Genomic DNA, 16,920 nt, shown 5'->3' with positions numbered 1-16,920 from the left:
TAGGACCTGCTCCTGATTGGAGGAGAGCAGCGTACTCGGCGTGTGGGTAGCAGAGTTGGGATTGGTGGAAGAGAACTATAAAGGAGGAGAGAGACAGCATGCACCAGGAACATCTAAGAGGAACACCTGTGCAGCCCCCGAGAGAGCCGGCCGGAGGTGTGCCGCTCCCCCGCGGAAGTAGGGAAAGTGGCTAGGGGGAACCGCCCTTCCACAGAGGTGGAAGGGTCGGTAGCCAACCCGGGAAGAACCAGCAGCAAACCCGGGGAGGGCCGAGCAGACAAAAGAACAGCGCAGGGTCCTGTGTCGTTCCTCCACGAAGAGGGGGAGCGACATAATGGTGCCATGACTCGGATATGAAGCCTAGGCAGGGTTTAGTGTCGTTCCTCCATGAAGGGGGGAGCGACATAATGGTGCCGTGACTCGGATAGCAAACTTAGGAGAGAAGAAGCGGGAAGAAGTGGGAAAATACCGGAGAGAGAGATTAGCAAAGAGCCTAGGGGAAAGCCGGACGGAAAAGGTGCCGGAAGAAGCTATCGAAAGCCTAGGCATAGACTCGGATATGGACTGTGGGAAAGAAGTTAGGATTGAAAGCGAAAGTGAAAGCTTTCATAGACTCGGATGCGGACTATGGCAGGGAAGCTAGGAGATTGAAAGCGAAAGTGAAACCTAGAAGAAACTTAGACTTGGATACGGACTGCGGGGAGAAGCCAGGAGAAATGAGAGGGAAATATTGTTGGAAGAAAAGTTAGGAAACATACCGGGTAGAGAAAAATATGTTAGGGAGGATGAAGCCGTGGGGGCAGGCCGAGGCGGAGACGTACGCTATCTTGGAATTCTTCAAATCAGCCCGGGGAGCAAAAGGCGAAAATCTGGAACCAGAGGCAGAGACGTGGGCCGCCAGGTTGGAATCCGTGAGATTAGCCTGGGGAGCAAAAGACGGGAAGGCAAACCGAAAGGCGCAGACGTGAGCCAGGTTGGATTTCGCCAGGTTAGCCCGGGGAACTTAGACTGAATACCGGTGGTGGAAACGTGAGCTAGGCTGTGTGATTCACGGAAGCCACCGCGTGCAGAGAGAGCACGGGGCGCGAATAGATAGGGAACGTGGGGCTAGCGCAAGGCCATGGTGCGGACGCGAAGGGCGTGGAGACCGCGGAGAGCGCGCGAAGCCGGGAAGCGGCTCAGAGCCGGGAAGCAGCCTCGGGGCGAGGCGCCGAGAAGCAGCCTTGGGGCAGGCGCCGGGAAGCCACGGGGATAAGAGAAACAGAAGTTTAGAAGTAAAATGAGAGAAATAGGAATGCTGGCAGATAGAAGTAAAATAGGAGAAATAGGAATGCCCGGAGATAGAGAAATAGAGAAAAATAAGGCCTCCCCACAACATGGCAATGAGAAAGCTTGGATTTGGTCTGCCTGATTAGTAAGACGATAAGTACCTGTGGGCGGCTGCAGGTCACCGAAGACAGGCACGTTATCAACACCAATAAGTCTCCCCACAAGACGGCAATGAAAAGGCTTGGATTCGGTTTGCCTGATTGATAGGGCTTGTAAGCACCTGCAGGCAGTTCTAGCAGAGCAGAGCATGTGCTGCAGGGCACCGAACACAGGCACGCATCAGCGCCTAAAAACCTCCTCACAACATGGCGAAGAGAGGACCCGGATTCGGTTTGCCTGATTGATAGGGCTTGTAAGCACCTGTGGGCAACTCTAGCAAGCAGAGCAGAGTGTGTGCCGCGGGGCACCGAAGACAGGCGCGTATCAATGCCAAAAATAAAAAGGGGGATCTGTGGGGAGCAACTGGGACTAGACTAAGTTACTGGAATTAAGACTTATTCTATGCATCTGCTCTCCCACAATATGGCGCTGGGAGAGGAGGAAACAGCTTCTACACAGCTGCCTCCAGTTCAACCAATAAACTGTAGGACCTGCTCCTGATTGGAGGAGAGCAGCGTACTCAGCGTGTGGGTAGCAGAGTTGGGATTGGTGGAAGAGGACTATAAAGGAGGAGAGAGACGGCATGCACCAGGAACATCTAAGAGGAACACCTGTGCAGCCCCCGAGAGAGCCGGCTGGTGGTGTGCCGCTCCCCTGTGGAAGTGGGGAAAGTGGCTAGGGGGAACCGCCCTTCCACAGAGGTGGAAGGGTCGGTAGCCAACCCGGGAAGAACCAGCAGCAAACCCAGGGAGGGCCGAGCAGACAAAAGAACAGCGCAGGGTCCTGTGTCGTTCCTCCACAAAGATGGGGAGTGACAGGTTTTAATTAGCTCAGTTAAGCAAGCAAAGCTTAGTTAAATGGGCATTTAAAAGTTGCTTCTAGGGGCCCATGCAGTGCCACAGCCAGTAAAGCTACCGTCTGCAGTGCCGGCATCCCATATGGGCACTGGTTCAAGTCCTGGCTGCTCCACTTCCAATCCAGCTCTTTGCTGTGGCCTGGGAAAGTAGTAGAAGGTGGCCTTGGGCCCCCTGCACCTACATGGGAAACCAGGAAGAAGATCCTAGTTCCTGGATTCAGATTGGCGCAGCTCTGGCCATTGCGGCCATTTGGGGAGTGAATTAGCAGATGGAAGACCTTTCTCTCTCTATCTATCTCTCTGTGTCTCTGCCTCTCCCTCTCAGTAACTCTGCCTTTCAAGTAAAATAAATAAATCTCAAAAAAAAAAAAAAAAGCTGCTTCTGTTTCTTTAGCAAAAATTGAAGTCTTTATGTTATACAGACTAAAAAGTCATGGTTCATGGAATGACTTTGCTCATGAAACTAATTAGATAGTTAGGTCACTGTTCAAGACCTGTTGTCATGAATGAGTGAACAAACTTCCAATCAAAACTATTGATCTGGGGCCAGTGCTGTGGTGTAGTGGGTAAAGTTGTTGCATGCAGTGCCAGCATTCCATACGGGCGCTGGTTTGAGTCCCAGCTGCTCTGCTTCCAATCCAGCTCTCTGCTATGGGCTGGGAAAGCAGTGGAAGATGGCCCAAGCTCTTAGGCCTCTGCACCCTCTTGGGAGACCCAGAGGAAGCTCCTGGCTCCTGGCTTCAGATCAGCTCATCTCTGGCCATTGCAGCCATCTGGGGAGTAAACCAGCAGATGGAAGAACTCACACTTGTTCTCTGCCTCTGTCTCTGCCTCTCTGTAATGCTGCCTTTCAAATAAATAAATATTTTAAGAAGAAAAAATATTGATCTGCATCTTTTTTTCTTTACAACAATCCATGCCTTACCTGTAGGCTCAATCTTCTAGTATTTGGGTAACTGGTTAGGAAGAAATCAGGAAAAATAATAATCATAATAATATTGAGGCAGCTCTGTGGTGTGGGTTGATTCTCCACCTGTGGCACTGGAGTCCCATGCAGGTGCCCATTCTAGTCCCGGCTGCTCCTCTTCCAATCTAGCTCTCTGCTATGGCCTGGGAAAACAGTGGAAGATGGCCCAAGTGCTTGGGCCCCCGCTCCTACATGGGAGACCAGAAGATGCTCCTGTCTCCTGGCTTCAGACTGGCCCAGCTCTGACTGTTGTGGCCAGGAAAGCAGCCGAAGATGACCCAAGTGCTTGGGCCCCTGAACCCACGTGGGAGACCTGCAAGAAGCTCCTGGTTCTTGGCTTCATTGCGGCCATTTGGGGAGTGAACCAGCAGATGAAAGACCTTTCTCTTTGTCTCTACCTGTCTCTGACTGTAACTCCACCTCTCAAATAACTCTTTAAAGAAAAGAATATAGTCTCCTAGATACTTTAAAAATTATTTTTTGAAATTTTTTGAACTTTATACACAGGTATATATTCTTCTGTTTTCAACTGTCACTTCATTGCAGGATGGTACAATTAATTACACATTCAAACTATAACTTGGTAATCTTCAGTAAGGCAGCATGTTTTAATAAAAGCAAACTGCTCACTAAAAGTGATTATGGAACAACTCAAAACATAGAGAACAAAGGATGAGAAACATGACTGGCAAAGGGTTCCCTCATTTTATGAAACTTAAATTTCACTTTTAGGAAAGATTTACTGTAACTTCAGTAGGGAGCAACACCGTCACCAATGTCAACTGGTTCTAGCTGACAGCACATTTACAGAACTGGCTGTGCTTGAGCCTTCTTTGCCAGCCGCTTTAGATCTGCCGTCACTTGGCAAGTGTCTCCTTTTCCTGCGGTGCAGAGTTGCTCTGGCACCATGTGTTTCTCCACCCAGTTTATCATGTGCTCTGGTTCCTTTCGATGCATCATATTCTTCTCAGAGCTATGAGAGCCCAGGGGATTCTTGACCTCCTTGTATGCTCTATGAAGCCACCCCCACTAAGTCACCTCCAAGGCCACAGCAATATTATTCCTCCGGACATCAAAAACGCAGTGGCGCTTCTGAACCAGGGCCTGCTGTGACTTCTCCAATTCAATGCTATTCTGCATTTGTTTGATGGAAGCATGCTTCACCTCTTCTAGTTGAGTGATTTTTTTTTTTTTTTGCGCATTGAGTTTATCAGATAATTCTCCAATCATATATTTTTAAAAAAATATATATATACATATATTTATTTATTTATTTGAAAGGCAGAGAGGCAGAGGCAGAGACAGAGAAGTCTTCTATCCACTGGTTCATTTCCCAAATGGCAGCAATGGCCAGGGCTGGGTCAGACGTAGCCAGAAGCTTCACCTGGATCTTCCATGTTGGGGACAGGGACCCAAGGGTTTAGAGCATCTTCTGCTGCTTTCCCAAGCACATTAGCAGAGAGCTGAATCAGAAGTGGAGCAGCTGGGACTTGAACCAGAGCCCATAAGGGATGCCGATGCTGCAGGTGGTGGCTAAACCCACTACATCACAGCACTGGCTCCTCCAATCATTACATATACAATTAACTCTAGTTTAAGAAAATACTTTATTTATTTATTTGTGAGGCAGAGTTATGGACAGAGAGAGGGAAAAAGAGCAAAAGATCTTTCATCCAGTGGTTCATCCCCCAAATGGCTTCAGGCTGCAGCTGGGCAGATCCAGAGCCTGGAGCCAGGAGCTTCTTCCGGGTCTCCCACACAGATGCTGGGAACCAACACTTGGGCCACCTTCTACTGCCTTTCCAGGTCATAGCAGAGAGCTGGATCAGAAGAGGAGCTGTCGGGACTCAAACCAATGCCCATATGGGATGCTGGCGCTGCAGGCAGAGACATAGCCCACTACGCCAACCCTGTAAACCCTACTATTGATATGGTAGAGACAGTCTCTGGGGTAATCATATATATTTATTTGCATAGAAAATATAATTCTGGGGGCCGGCACTGTGGCATAGCAGGTAAAGCCACTGCCTGCAGTGCCAGCATCCCATATGGGCACCAGTTCGAGTCCCGGCTGCTCCACCTCCAATCCAGCTCCCTGCTATGGCCTGGGAAAGCAGTAGAAAATGGCCCAAGTCCTTGGGCCCCTGCATCTACGTAGGAGATGCAGAAGAAGCTCCTGGCTCTTGACTTCTGATAGGCTCAGCTCCAGCCATTTGAGGAGTGAACCAGCAGATGGAAGACTCCTGGCTCCTGGCCAAGGCTGGGCCAGGCCAAGGCCAGGAGCCAGGAGTCTCATCTGGGTCTCCCACTTGAATTACAGGGGCCCAAACACCTGGGCCATCTTCTGCTGCTTTTCCTAGACCATTATCAGGGAGCTGGATTGGAAGTGGAAGGGCTGGGACACAAACCAGTGATGCCAGGGTTGCAGGTGGTAGTGTTACTCACCATGCCACAATGTCGCCCCAAGATCTTTTCTTATGAAAGGAATTAGTTTACTCTGATTGACTTAACCATTCAAAATTGTATTTAATTTATTTGGAAGACAGTGAGACAAAGATACAGAGAAAGTATCCACCTGCTCATTCACTGCCCAAAGGCTGCAATGACCAGGACTGGGTTGTCTGAAGCAGGGAGCCGGAACTCAATCCAGGCCTCCCACATGGGTGGCAGAAATCCAACTACCCAATTGGCAGAAACCTAATCACCTGCTGCCTCCTAGGATGTACATCAGGCAGAACATAGAATTAGAATTTTAGTCTTGGGGCATGTGTTGTGGCACAGTGGGTTATACCGCCACTAAGAAAGCCTGCTTCCCATCTGGGAGTGCCTGGGATCGAGTCCCACTCCCATCTTCTGATCCATCTTCCTGTTAATGTGCACCCTAGGAGGCAGCAGATGATGACACATGTAGCTGGGTCCCTGCCACCTGCATGCAAGATCCAGATTGTGTTCTTGGCTCCTGGCTTCTGCCTGGCCAAACCCTAGCGGCTGTAGCCATATAGAGAGTGAACCAAGGGATACAAGATCTCTCTCTCTCTCTTTCTATTTTTCCCCTCTCTCTGTTGCCCTGCCTTTCAAATAAATACATCTTTTACAAATTTGAGTAAACATTAAGAAAATCTGATGTACATCTTGATGCATAAACTTAAAAAAAATTAAGACCTTGATTTGTTTAAAGTTGATTTTTATATATGATAGTAAAAAGGGATCCAACTATTTTTTAAATGAATCACCATCTGAGCATCATTTATTAAATAATCAGTCCATCTTTTCCCTGATATATACTGTATAACTTTTGTCACATACTAAGATTCTGTAAATGCAAGCTTCTGTTCCTGGGTGATTTCTAATCTGTTTCATTGATTTTTTCACTCTCTGCAAATATCATATTACCTTAACTACTCTAGCTTTATTATGTTTGACTTTTTTTTATTTGACAGGCTAAAAGAGAGAAAAATAGAGCTTTCACCCACGGAGTCATTCCCCAAATGCCCACAAAAGCCAGGACTTGGCCAGGTTGAAGGCAGAAGCCAGGAACGCATTCCAGCTCTCCCTCATGGATGGCAGGAACCACGTCTTAAACAGCATCTTAACTACAAGGCTAAAGGTCCATCACCCCCCCCCTTTATTACATTTAATGTCCAGTGAAGCAAACCACCTCACCCTATTCTTCCTCAGGAGTATCATGTAGTTAGTTTTTAAGTGTCACTTACAAGAGTGACAATTTCCTTTTTGCTTAAACGCTTGGGATTGTTGTGAACTATTCCCGTAACAGTAAAACCCCATAGAAGAACTGTGTACATTATAAGCTTTTTAAATTCACTGTGATATGGGATGTGGGTGTCCAAGGCAGCGTTTAACTGCTGTTTCAGTGCCTACTTGCAACAGCGCTTTCGGGCTCTGCATCTTTGCACTTGCTTATTACTGGGATTGCTGGGATCGCCAACCTGCAGTTTGCTTCCACATCAAGCTCTTTATCAAATCCTACAAACTTCGATATTTTCATGATATTCATAATTACCCTGTACATTCTGATTCAATTACAGCTCTAATAGAGCAGATTCCTTAATAACATCAAAAGACCAAGTTTTTAAGTCACTCACTGCTTGTATAAAATTGACTCCTTCAGCACTCTTGCCTCAGTATCAGCCCTTAAGGTATGCGGATCTGGCTGAAAAGCCCATGAGAATATTACAGGCATGGAAAGCCAAGACACTCTGGAAAAAAAAAAAAAAACACAACAACAACAACAACTAAATGAAAGATCTCCGCGAGTGAGATCCCAGTGAAAAGAACAGGTCATCAAAGAAGGAGGTACCTTTCTCTGAAGGGAGGAGAGAACTTCCACTTTGACTACGACCTTGTCTAAATATGATCAGAGACAGAGAACTCAAAAGGCTTCCATAGCCTTGGCAACTCATGACAAGAGCCTAGGGTGATTACTGATGCCATAAACAAGAGTGTCAAATTGTTAAATCAACAACAGGAGTCACTGTGCACTTACTCCTCATGTAGGATCTCTGTCCTTAATGTGCTGTACATTGTGAGTTAATGCTATAACTAGTACTCAAACAGTATTTTTCACTTTGTGTTTCTATGTGGGTGCAAACTGTTGAAATCTTTACTTAATATATGCTAAACTGATCTTCTGTATATAAAGAGAATTGAAAATGAATCTTGATGTGAATGGAAGGGGGGAGGGAGAGGGAAAGGGGAGGGTTGCGGGTGGGAGGGAAGTTATGGGGGGGGAGCCATTGTAGTCCATAAGCTGTACTTTGGAAATTTATATTTATTAAATAAAAGTTTAAAAATATTTAAATTAATAAAAAATAAATGTTCTTTAACAGAAAAAAAATTTGACTCCTTCCTGAATTTTCATGTTTCTCACCCAGCTACATTCAATGGAAAAATGTGATTCTGCTAATTTTGCTTGCATATATACACTCACGTGGCAAAACTTTTGAAAAGGAATAAAATTGAAAAGTTCTCCCCCTGCCTTAATCCTAAAGGCAACATGGATTCTCTGAACTAAAATGATACACTGCTTTATCCTGTAACTTCCTCACTTCCTCTTACCCCAAATTGAAAAGCATGATAGTATTGGCAGCCAGAAACAATAGAAAAATTTATATGCCCAGTGGCGTAATAATATTTGTCCTACAAATGAAACTCTGGAAATTACATAAAGGAGGGACACCATTTTGTGCGTACTTAGAATACCATTTTTAGATAACAAAGTGAGAAGTATCAAAGATATATCATCATGCATTCATTCAGCAAATACTTATTGTTTAGAAATTGAGGTCCCTGTCTTCACAATGTTCACATTCTATAGGGGAAGATAGACACAATTTAACACTTAAATATACAGAATGTCAAATAATGATCAGTGTATTATTGTACCATGGAGAAAAAGAAAGGATGGGACATACTAAGGGCAGGAGGGACACAGTTTTAGATAAGTCAGAGAAGATCTCTCTGATAAGGTGATATTTGAACAGAAAGCCAAAGGAAGAGGAGAAGCATGTTGTGTCATGACCTTGGAGGCAAGTATTCCTGGCAAAGGGAAAACAAACACAAATATTCAGAGCTCAAGAGCGTTGCTGCAGGTAGGCACTTGACACAGCAGTTAAACGCCATTTGGGACACCCACATCCCATATCACAGTGCCTGGTTCAAGCCCTGGCTCCACTTCCAATCCAGCTTCCTGGCAGTGTGCACCTTGAGAGGCAGCAGACGATGGCCCAAGGAGTTGAGTCCCTACCACCCATTGGAAGATGGGATTGAATTCCTAGCTCTTGGCTTCAGCCTGGTGAGTATTTGGGGAGTGAACCAGCAAATGGAAGATCTCTCTGTCTGATTTTCTCTGCCTTTCAAATAAAATGAAAATAAATAATTATATAAAAAGTGTGAATGGCATTGTGATAGAGGGGAACAGAGGTTAAGATCAGAGACAGCAATGAGAAAGAAGAGAAACAATGGAAAGCAAAGAGCATGCAGGGTGTCATAGGTTGTTGTGGTAACTTTGGCTTTTACCCTAAACTGGAGGACTCGAAACAGATGTGGTGTATGATCTGGCACAATTTTTAGAGAACTACTCTCACCACTGTGTTGAAGGTAAACTGTAAGGAACACAATGCAGAACCCAGCAGATGACTCAGGAAGCAAATACAACAATCCAGGAAAGAGACGGTGAAGGTTTGGTCTAGCCTGGTGGTGGTGGAGCTACCGAAGCTTTAATATTCCAGGAAATCCACAAACTACCCAATTTACTAGTCAAAAATACTATTTCTGCTTTTAAAAGAGCTGGAGATGGCTTCTTTTCCTTGCAACTAACAATCCTGATTGATCCACTCAGGGCTGACATTCTTACTGTGAACATTGCCATAATAGCAACTGCCATGTTTTGAGTGAATGAGGCATTATTTCAATGGATTCAGCTAAATAAATATTTATATGTTAGAAATGGGGACACTGAGACATAAAGGATAAATCACTTGCCAAAAGTTACACAGCTAGCAATTGGCAGAGCTAGGATTGAAATTTAAATGTTCTAGCTCCAGAGCCTGAACATTGCATAAAGGCAACTTGGGGTTCAAACAATACTGTGAATCAAGACATATGTCCATTAATTCCATTCTCTGTATGACATCTGTATACATTAACAACAAATATGCAACTTCCTTCGAAGTCCTCTTAAAACTATAAAACTTAGTGCTGATGTATTAAGATGTGTCACTCTGAAAAATTTTCATAGACTGGTAACAACTATCAATCAAATTAAGAACAAATTCTACTGGCTAGTATGACTTGAAATCTGGACAGAATTGTTAACTGCCTTTTCTGAAAGTTTCAGTTTTAATAGATCTTGTTTAGTCAACTTAGAGGCAGAGTGCTATGCTGAGTTTTCTTCATGTGACACTTATTTCCATTTAGCACCATTGTGGGTTGGAACATACACACATTTTGTGCTATTTTTAATAAAATATCTATAGTTATCTAAAATGTAGGCATGGTGAGTTTGAACTTTTGAAACTCATTGCTGACAAATATTGATTGCCAATAAGAGATGCGGGGATTAAGATGAGGCCCACGCCCCATATGGGAGTACCTGAATTTGATTCCTGGCACTGCTCCTGATTCCAGCATCCTGTTTATGCAAACTGTGGGAGGCAGCAGAGATGGCACAAGTGCTTGGGTTCCAGTCACTCATATGGGAGACCCTGGACTCAGTTCCCAGCTCCCAGCTTCAGCCCAAACCAACTGAGTGGCATTCCAGGCATCTGGGAAAAGAACCAGAGGATGGAGGCCATGTTTCTGTCTGTCTGTTTCTCCGACTGTCTGTCTCTCTACATCTGTCCCTTTGCTTCTCAAATTAAAAAAAAAAAAAAAAAAAGAAAGAAAGAAATGAAACTGATTACCAAAAAAGAAACTGGGTTGGGTTGTGAACCTACAAAGGAAGCACTTAGAGGAGGGGCATGTTATAATATTTTCATCCACACAGCATTAAAGAGAAACATGGTGTCAGGAACAAGAAAGCTTGCCCCTATTTGGCCACACAAGTAAAGGCAATTCAAAAAACACTGAGCACAGGATGGAAGAGACAGAGGTGAATAAAACAGGCACAGAAACCTAAATAACTGATACTCATTTATCCATTCAGCACTGTTGCCAATCATATGCCCAACATGGGCCAGAAATTGAGCTTCAAAGAAGAACAAGAAAATAGTCATCAGAAGCCTGTGTTGGGGCTAGTGCTGTGGGGCAGCGGGTTAACGCCCTCGCCTGAAGCGCTGGCATCCCATATGGGTGCCAGTTCTAGTCCCGGCTGCTCCTCTTCCGATCCAACTCTCTGCTATGGCCTGGGAAAGCAATAGAAGATGGCCCAAGTCCTTGGGCCCCTGCACCCACTTGGGAGACCCGGAAGAAGCTCCTGGCTCCCGGCTTCGAATCGGCACAGCTCCAGCCATTGCATTCTTACTCTCTCGTTCTCTCTCTGCATCTCCTTCTGTTTCTGTGTAAAAACTCTTTCAGATAAATAACTCTTTCAGATAAATAAATAAATCTACCAAAAAAAGAAGAGTCCTACACCAAGAGCAATTGAAAGAAAGAAAGAAAGAAAGAAAGAAAGAAAGAAAGAAAGAAAGAAAGAAAGAAACAGAGGAGAGGTAGGAGTCAAGGACGATGCCCAAGTTCAGAGTTTAGGTTCCTACGTAGATGATGATGCTTTCCTGAAGTTGGGGAGACAGAGATGCAACTGATTTTATTGCAAGGGTGACAAGGACCCACTTTCTTGAGCCATCACCACTGCCCTCCAAGTACTAGCAGAAAGCTGGAGTTAGGGGGCAGAGTCAGACACTCCAATATGGAATATAGCCATCTCAACTGGTTTCTTAGCCACTCGACCACATACTGGCCCATATACTTACTTTTTGTGGTGAGAATTTCCTTCCTTTCCTCATTGGAACAATATCTTAAGTACATCATTTAGCACTCTTTCTAGCCCTTTGTACTATACCCTCTGGCACCCTTCCATTGCAATAAATCCACAGTACAAGCAGAAAAAGAAACCTACCAGGAAGGTTAAGGAGAACCTCCTGAGACAGGCATTTAGCCAAGCAGGTAGGACACAGGTTGGGGTACCCACATCTCATGTCAGAATGCCTGTGTTCAGGTCCCAGCTCCACTCCTGATTCCAGTTCCTGCTAATGTGCACCCTGGGAGGCAGCAGGTGTTAGTACAAGTGGCTGGGTCCCTGCTATCCACATGGGAGACCTGGCTTGAGTTCCCAGTTCCCGGCTTCAGTCTGGCCCAGTCCTGGTCATCGCAGGAATTTGAGGGGTCAATCATAGATGGAAGCCCTCCTCCCTCCCCTTTCTCTGTCTCTCAAATGAATAGTTAAGAAGGAGGAGAAGGAGAAGGGGAGGAGAAAAAGGAGAAGACTCAGTCCTTTAGATCCAGAGCTTGTTTATGGTTTGAGTCTCCACACAAACTGCTTGGCTTTTTAAAATACAAAAAAAAAAAAAAAGTATATGAAGTAATTCAAATGTCAATTAGTTCAATTTAGCCATTCCAGAGTGTATGCATATTTTGAAATACATTGTACAGCAAAAATAAATGTAATTTTGTCAATTTAAATGTACATAATTTTTTATTTAAAAAAAGCACTCAAAATTTAAAAAACAAGGAAGAAAGAAAAGGAAAGAGAAATATTTTGCTTGCTCTTGGTGCAAGGATGTCAGACTTCTTTCTGAAGAACCCAGAAACTCATCAACTTTAAAACATAAGTATTTAAAAAAAGAAGAAAGGCAAAATTATCGAGGGTACCAAGTTCATATCAGTCTGTTTTGGTGGGTAACTTTATCAGAGGAGTGTCATATTTATAAAGAACCTTTATGTCTTCAGACATTAGCATTGCAAGTCAGGGATAACATTTTTTTTTTTTAAGATTTGTTTGTAGGGGCCAGCACTGTGGAGGAGCAGGTAAAGCCACTGCCTTCAATGTTGCAATCCCATAGGGGCGACGATTCAAGTCCTGGCTGCTCTACTTCCAGTCCAGCTCTCTGCTGTGGCCTGGGAAAGCAGTGGAAGATGGCCCAAGTCCTTGGACCCCTGCACCCATGTGGGAGACCCAGGGGAGGCTCCTGGCTCCTTGCTTCAGATCAGCACAATTCTGGCCATTGCGGCCATCTGAGGAGTGAACCAGCGATGGAGGACCTCTCTCTCTCTGCCTCTCTGTAACTCTGCCTTTCAAATAAACAAACAAATCTTTTTTATTAGATTTATTTATTTATTTGAAAGGCAGAGTTACAAAGAGAGAGGGAAAAACAGAGAGAGAAAGGGAGAGAGAGAGATTTTCCATTTGCAGGTTCACTCCCCAATAGGTGCAACAACCAGGGCTGGGTCAGGCAGAAGCCAGGAGCCAGGAGCTCCTCCTAGGTCTTGCACTTGGTGGCAGGGGCCCAAATACTTGGGCCATCTTCTGCTGCTTTTCGCAGACCATTAGCAGGGAGCTGGTTTGGAACTGGAGCAGCCAAGACTTGAACTGGTGCCCATTGAGATGCTTGTTTTGCAGGTAGCAGCTTTACCTGCTACGCCACAACACCAGCCCCAGAGATAACATTTTCAAAAGAGACCAGGTTTCATTGGAAATTTTCCAGGGTTTATTATTTTGGAGAATAGAACTAGTCAGGATGAGTCCAGTATTCCCATTTTTTTCTACATGCGCACAATAATTTTATTTTATTGCTAATTAGAGCATGTGATGTGCTTAATCATACTGGAAGCAGAACAAATTGTCAGTTTTGCTTTCGCAGGAGATTAGTAATGAAATAAAGCACATGAGGGAAGGAAAGGAGGAAGGGAGGATGCGACTAAGCATTTATAGAGATAGAGTTGGGTGGGTACAGAACACAGGTGAGGCAGGGAGCAAGTCCTAGCTGTTATTGGGCTCCTGTCAACTGTGTCATCACTTAGCACCATGAGGCCAAGAAGAAGTCCAGACAGTAGCTTTCAACCTTATTGTTCTCCTATTAACTTTATTTATTCGAAAGGCAAAGTGAGGGAAAGAAGGAGAGACAGAGAAAGCAATCTTCCATACACTGGGCAGAGTCTAAGCCAAACTGAATCCCAGAGCCAAGAACTCCATCCGGGTCTTCCATGTGGTTGACAGAGGCCCAAACATTTGAGCCTTCTTCTCCTCCCTTTCCAGGCACGTTAGTATGGAGCTGGATCAGGAGCATGGTGGCCAGGACATTAACTGGCACTCTGATTTAGGAGTGCAGTGTTGCAGACACTGCCTTAACCTACTGTACTGTAACATCAGCTCCAGTTTCCAACCTTTGACTCGAATGTTAGTGAAGAGTCTGTAGTATAGCCGTTTTTCAAGGAAACATAAGGTTATGGCCCTACAAATCCATCATAAGTTGAAAATATTATAAATCATCGATTCAGAGAGAGATCCCATTCACTGGCTCACTTCCTAAATGCCCCTCAATTGCCAGAGTTAGGGCAAACCAAAGCCATGAGCCAAGGGGGAGGAGGAGGGGAAGGGGGAGAAGGAGAGAGAGGGGGAGAGGGAGGAGAAGGGGGGGAGGAGCAAGGGGAGGGGGAGAGAAAGGAGGAGCAGGAGGAGGAGGGGGAGAGGGGGAGGGGGAGATATCCCATCCATTAGTTCAGTTCCCAAGTGGCCCCAATCACTCATCACCTGCGGCCCCTCTGAGGTCTGCATTAGCAGGAAGCTGGAATCAGGAGTTGGAGACAGGAATCAAACCCAGACCCTCCTGCATGGGACAAAGGTGTCTTAACCAGTAGGCTAAGAGCCCGCCCCCCCCCCCCACCATGTATATCTTTTAAATGATAATTCTGACCTCCTGTGTGCTACAGGAGCAGGAGGAGGGGAGCAGTGTGGAAGCTCAAGGGAACCCAGAGACTTTTATTATGGAATTCCAAACAAGTTGCCGCTGGCAGCCCGAGCAGGTACAGTGGCAGTGATGACAGAGAGAAGTGGAAGATTGTAAGGTTCTTTTTTTTTGTCATTTGGTGAAGAAAAAGTTACAATAACATGCAGGCGAGGTGGGTGGAAGTGAGGAAAGGCAAGTTCATACACCGCTGGAGGGAATGTAAATTGGTACAGCCTTTCTGGAAGGAAAATTGACAACACTATCAGACACCTTAAAATACGAACCTTTGAGCTCTCACTTCCATTTTAGTCACTGATGTTAAGGAAGTAACACTGAGCTTTAAAAAACTGAATTCTTACTGCAGGAATTTTTATAATAAGGAGAAATTGGAAACTCACTAAATATTGAGATTAACTAAATAAATTACTACATTCACTACAAATGAGAGTGTAAAAGAATGTTTACTGGGGTTACAAGATAACAAATTTTTAAAAGTCATGAAAGAATTTACACAAAGTGATCTTACCTATCTTAAAAATAATTATATATTATACTTATACATATAATATGTAATTTTTTAAGATAACTACATATTATATATGGTTATATATTACATGTTATGTATATATATATATGCTGAAACACCAAAATATTAAAGGTAGTTATCTACAAAAAAAAGAAACTATTATAAATCAAAAACACACTGAATGCATCTCACTTGTTTCCCGTCATGATTGGGGGGACTGGCTGATCTGAGAGACCATGGTACCACACATCACCAGCCCAAGAAAAGTTCAAATTCAAAATTTAAAGTACGGTTTCTACTAAAAGGTACAGCTTTTGCACCATTGTAAAGTTGAAAACTTTTAAATCAGGCCACTGTTAAGTCAGGAATTGTCTGTATTTGGGAAAGGTAGGACTGAAAACTCAACATAGCCTTTTGCTTCACTGCACCCCTGGAAGCAAGATGGGTCACCAGCAGATCTGCAGGAGCCGCCCACAGTTCAGCCAGGGCTCTTGCTCTTGCCAGTATCTGCTCAAACTGGCACGGTCTGATCCAGAAACAAAGCCTCAGTGTGAGCTGTCAGCATTTTCATCAGTCCATGAAGGGGAGAGGCTTCATTAAGTTGAATAAGTGCTCTTCTTTATATATGTTATCCGAGCTGTCCACTCATTGAGAAAATATGCTTGCTCTTTACGTAAAATAAAACTAAGGAAAAAAAACTTAAAAAACAGAAAGAACGAAAACTCAAGTGAGGCCCTACTCAAATGGTTTTATAAAGTTATTGTTTAGCTCAAAAAATCACTTTGTTTAAGTATCTCCCAGCAGCCCAGTTTGGAAGCCTTAGACTTAATCTGATAGCAAATAATAGCAAAGGTATTTTCTAGGTTAATCCAGAGAGTCAAAGTCCACAGGAAATCACTAGCTCCTGCAATCACACTAAAGTCTCCACAATTGGCAACAGAAATACAATTTACACAGTCTCTGTAGAATAGCTAAGCTTTGAAGTCCCAATCTTCTACTTGAGATTTTTTTCTGTGGCGGTCACCACCTGCTCCATTAATACTATTCTCTTGGAATGGGCATTTATTTTTTTTTTTTAAGATTTATTTATTTACTTGAAAGTCAGAGTTACACAGAGAGAGAAGGAGAGGCAGAGATAGAGATAGAGAGAGAGAGAGAGAGAGAGATCCTCCATCTGCCAATTCACTCGCCAGCTGCGTCGATCTGAAAGGAGCCAGGAGCTTCCTCTGGGTCTCCCACGTGGGTGCAGGGGCCCAAGGAGTTGGGCCATCTTCTACTGATTTCCCAGGCCACTGCAGAGAGCTGAATAGGAAGTGGAGCAGCAGAGACTAGAACCGGCGCCCATGTGGGATGCTGGCACTGCAGGTGGCAGCTCCACCCACTATGCCACAGTGCTGGCCTCTGAATGGACATTTTGACTAGTGGTTAAGTTGCTCATATCTCACAATAGAATGCCTGGGATCAATTCCCAGCTCTGGCTCCTGACACCAGTTCTCTGCTAACGCAGATCCTGAGAAACAGCAATGATGGCTCAATTAATCGATTCCTGCTGGAGACCTGGATTGAGTTCCTGGCTCCTGACTCTTGTCTCTGCCCAACCTCAGCCATTGCAGGTATTTGGAGAGTAAATCAGCAGATGGAAGATATCTGCTGATATTCCCTTCTCTGTCTCTCTCTCTCTCAAATAAAAAAAAAAAACTCTTTAAAAAGATGTTAAATACCTGAGCATTTCCTTCAAAAA

The 16,920-nt window shown here is 44.6% G+C and overlaps 1 pseudogene; it reads left to right on the top strand.

The window, feature by feature from the left end:
* The first annotated feature begins 15,620 nt into the window (after positions 1–15,620).
* On the top strand, positions 15,621–15,831 carry LOC149123784 (small ribosomal subunit protein uS14 pseudogene; annotated as a pseudogene).
* The last annotated feature ends 1,089 nt before the right edge of the window (positions 15,832–16,920 follow it).

Source organism: Oryctolagus cuniculus, chromosome 10 (genome assembly GCF_051225735.1).
Source record: "Oryctolagus cuniculus isolate XC-2025 breed Fujian yellow rabbit chromosome 10, ASM5122573v1, whole genome shotgun sequence".
NCBI lineage: Eukaryota > Metazoa > Chordata > Mammalia > Lagomorpha > Leporidae > Oryctolagus > Oryctolagus cuniculus.
Note: the sequence above shows the minus strand (reverse complement) of the source record. Positions and strands in the feature narration are given on the sequence as shown.